The sequence below is a fragment of the Pteropus alecto genome, unplaced genomic scaffold (genome assembly GCF_000325575.1).
Source record: "Pteropus alecto unplaced genomic scaffold, ASM32557v1 scaffold642, whole genome shotgun sequence".
In the NCBI taxonomy this organism is placed as follows: Eukaryota; Metazoa; Chordata; class Mammalia; order Chiroptera; family Pteropodidae; genus Pteropus; species Pteropus alecto.
Genome location: NW_006432462.1, coordinates 16,640 through 20,493, shown reverse-complemented (window position 1 = coordinate 20,493; position 3,854 = coordinate 16,640).

The following is a 3,854-nucleotide window of genomic DNA, read 5'->3' as shown; positions in this document are numbered from 1 at the left end:
AACAGCCAACATTTAGGCATTTAGGTTTCCTTGAGAGCTAAAATGTCTATCCATTTGATACCCAATTTGGGTGATCATGTGTAGACCCAGGCAGATTCATGCCTCTGTTCCTCATCTGAATCTCTCACTGTGCCAAGTACCAGGATATGCCAGCAAACAGTCATACTCAACCTGGTTCTTGGGCTGGGCCTCTGAGAGGGTGAGGGCAGCTTTGCCCCCAGGAGGGAGCCTGAGAAGTGAGCAGGGGTCCATGAGCGTTTGTGTATGATAAATCAATGTCCTTGGAACTTGGTCAGGTTTCCTCTGTCTCCATTGTGGATCATCATTGGTGACTACTCCAGTGCTGGAGCTGTAGGTGAGAGTGACTGTCCCTCCTTGTCAGTGAGGACCCTTGTCAGTGAGGAATTTTCCAGTCAAATAGCTAACCTTGTAATCAGTGCTCTGTTCTGCTTCTGTAAAACATGCTTGCTTGCTGTAATCAGCTCTGTCCTGTTTCTGTAAACATGAGACCCACTCTCCCCTTAGGATGCTTTGTATAGATAACAGATGTATTGCCTAAATACCTGTTTGAACTACCTGTAACCCATAGCAACTCCCGGGGTCTGTAAATCAGCCCATGTCAACTGTAACAACGTGGGTATAAAAGCGAAATTACCCCTAAGTTCGAGGCCCAGATTTTCAGAGCACTAGCTCTTTTGGGACTTCCGGCGTAATAAAACTGAATTCTCCAACTGTATAGATAACAGATGTATTGCCTAAATACCTGTTTGAACTACCTGTAACCCATAGCAACTCCCGGGGTCTGTAAATCAGCCCATGTCAACTGTAACAACATGGGTATAAAAGCGAAATTACCCCTAAGTTCGAGGCCCAGATTTTCAGAGCACTAGCTCTTCTGGGACTGCCGGCGTAATAAAACTGAATTCTCCAACCCTCCTGGTACTGCTTGATTTCTCACTGATCTGAGTTTTGCAATTTTTCTGCAACATAACCACAGCCTGAGAACAGACCCCTGAAACAAAAAACATGGACACAGATTAGATATGAGGAAAGAAAACAGGGGTCACTTTAAAGACCGGTCCCTGAAATTTCCAGAGAGTGAGGAGGAAGAAGAGGAGAATCCAGGCTATAGTGTAGGTGTTCCAAGGACCCACTGGCTCCACAGCTATGTTGGACCCTCTAATGACCCTTCGATACTGCCTCACCTCTTTCAATAAAGATTGGGTGTTTGCATGATAAATTATGCAAATCTAAGCCTTTAGTCACCAACCTTTTACTTCTTCTCCCCCTCACCCCCAATTCTGGGTCCTTGGCTCAGGGAGCAATTTCATTGTCTAGGGGAGGCCTTGAGATTGGCTGTGAATTCTGAATTTACCCTGTAGGAGCAAGCAACTGCTGTAACCTCTGTGTCCAGTCCATTAAATTGAACCACTTGAACTTTCTAAAGGTTTCTGAGATCCACAGCTTCCCCTTGTGGCTTGTTTGGGCCAATTAAGTATGATACCCCTCTCATTCATTTAACAAATTTCTCCTTTTTTTTTTTTCACATTTCCACTGTATTTCCCAGATCAATCCTCATTCATTGCTTGTCTTCTCTTTGCTCATTGCTGTATTTCTTTTTGTAGTTATTGTTGAAATCCACTGAATTGTCTGCAATTTCAGTGTTGCTCTTACTTGTTAATCTGAGTATTTTGAATGACTAAAGAAATTACATTCATGACCAGCCGACTTGAGATTATTTACTTGAAATCTCAAGTTGAATAAACTACTGGTTTAAAATGATAATTATTTTAATAATTTACTTTAAAGTATTTTAAATAGAAAATACGGGTACATAATCAAAAACTGACTGTGCCAGTCCAGACCAGAGCTCTGGGGAACCCAGACAGGAAAGGGACATCTGGAACACTTAAAAGTTGAGAAGCACAAACTGTCTTTGTCCTGACTTAGGACAGCAGTGTCTCCTAGAGTTGTTCTTTGGAGAGAGACACCAAAGCTTATGGTGAGGCTTTGTGTAAATTCTTTGCCTCGTAGCTTTTGCTCTTGTGCACTCAATCTCAATCTTAGAGAGAGAGAGAGAGAGAGAGAGAGATTGACTTTACAAAGGAAATGACTATTGTCATATGACTAGAAGTAGTTTGAAAGTTCAACAGTGTAGTTTATAATAGAGAAAACACATAAAATACCTACAGTACTATGAATAAGTAATAATCTAAATAGGTGAATAATACTTGAAAGCATGCAGAGATATTGACTGTATTACTAAATGGGAAACTGGGTTATAAGTTGCAGTTTGACACTTCCTTACATCCTCCTCTAACCCTTACATCACCCCAGCCCAACTAACATCTCATAGAAACAAGGAAACACACGAATACCTGGACGAGCATATGATTACCTCTAAACAGTGAGATTATGGGGTTTTATTTAAACAATTTTTACATTGGCCATTTATTACTTTTGTTATACTCACCTTTCCTTTTCAATGTTATTTAACTTCGAAAGAAAGTTTGGGAGAGCGTAGACTCGCAATCGAGAAAAAGAAGCAATTCATTCCTGATTATGAACAAGTCATTATGCCCATATCTTTCCTCCATGGCCCCACACCATTGATCTCTTAACTCCAAGGGCATTGAGGGCCCTTTCGCCACTGCCTGTCTTTTTGCATGCCAATAATATTTAAGTCATTTTGGGCTGCTATAATGAAAACACCAAAGACTAAGTTGCTTAAACAACAGATATTTATTGCTCACAGTTCTGGAGGCTGGGAAGTCCGAAGTCAAGGTGTTTCCTCCATGGCCCCACACCATTGATCTCTTAACTCCAAGGGCATTGAGGGCCCTTTCGCCACTGCCTGTCTTTTTGCATGCCAATAATATTTAAGTCATTTTGGGCTGCTATAATGAAAACACCAAAGACTAAGTTGCTTAAACAACAGATATTTATTGCTCACAGTTCTGGAGGTTGGGAAGTCTGAGGTCAAGGTGTCTGCAGATTTGGTTTTTGGTGGGGGCGCTCTTCCTGGCTTGTAGATGGGTGTCTCTAGCTGTATCCTTAGTTGGCAGAGAGACAGAACTCTATTCTCTTTCTCTTCTTATAAAGACGTTAATCTCATCATAGGGTCTCCACCTTCATCTAAACCTAATTATGTCCCAAAGGCCCCGTCTCTGAATACCATTACATTAGGGGTTAGAGTTCAACATAAGAATTTTGGGGAGGCACACATGTAGTCTATAACCATCACGCGGCCCCTCTGCTGAAGATGCTCTTACTCCCTCCTCTTACCTCTTCTTACCTCTCCTCTTCCAAGACTTTACATACATGTCTTACCAAGGTGGACTCTTCCTTGATTTCCCCAGAAATAGGAGAGTTGCTTTAGCAGTTGAGTTTTTAGAAATCCTTAATTCTCTGTAATAGTAATTAGCATATGAGTTTATACTTTATTTCTAATATCTTTAAGAGTGTTCCCCTTGACGGAAGGAACCTCTCTTACCTGTCTTTGCATTTACACTCTCCCAGATTCAAAATTGTTAACTTACGCTACTCATATAAATAAATCTACTTACTAGTACAGCCAACAGTAGTTCTCAGCCTCCTCCTTAGGCTGGCTCCTAGAGAGAGTGAGGACAAATTTGTCCCCAAGACAAGAGCCTGAGGACTGGGCAGGGGTCTATAAGTATTTGTTGTGCGTATTGTAAATCAGTGTCCTGGGCATTTGGCCAGATTTCTGCTGGAACCGGGATGGATAGTGACCCTCTCAGTGCTGGAGGCAAAGGTGAAAGTGGCTGTCCCTCTTGGGAACATAGTGAGTGATTCTGAGTCACTACAGCCTAAGAACTGGCCCCTGAAACCAA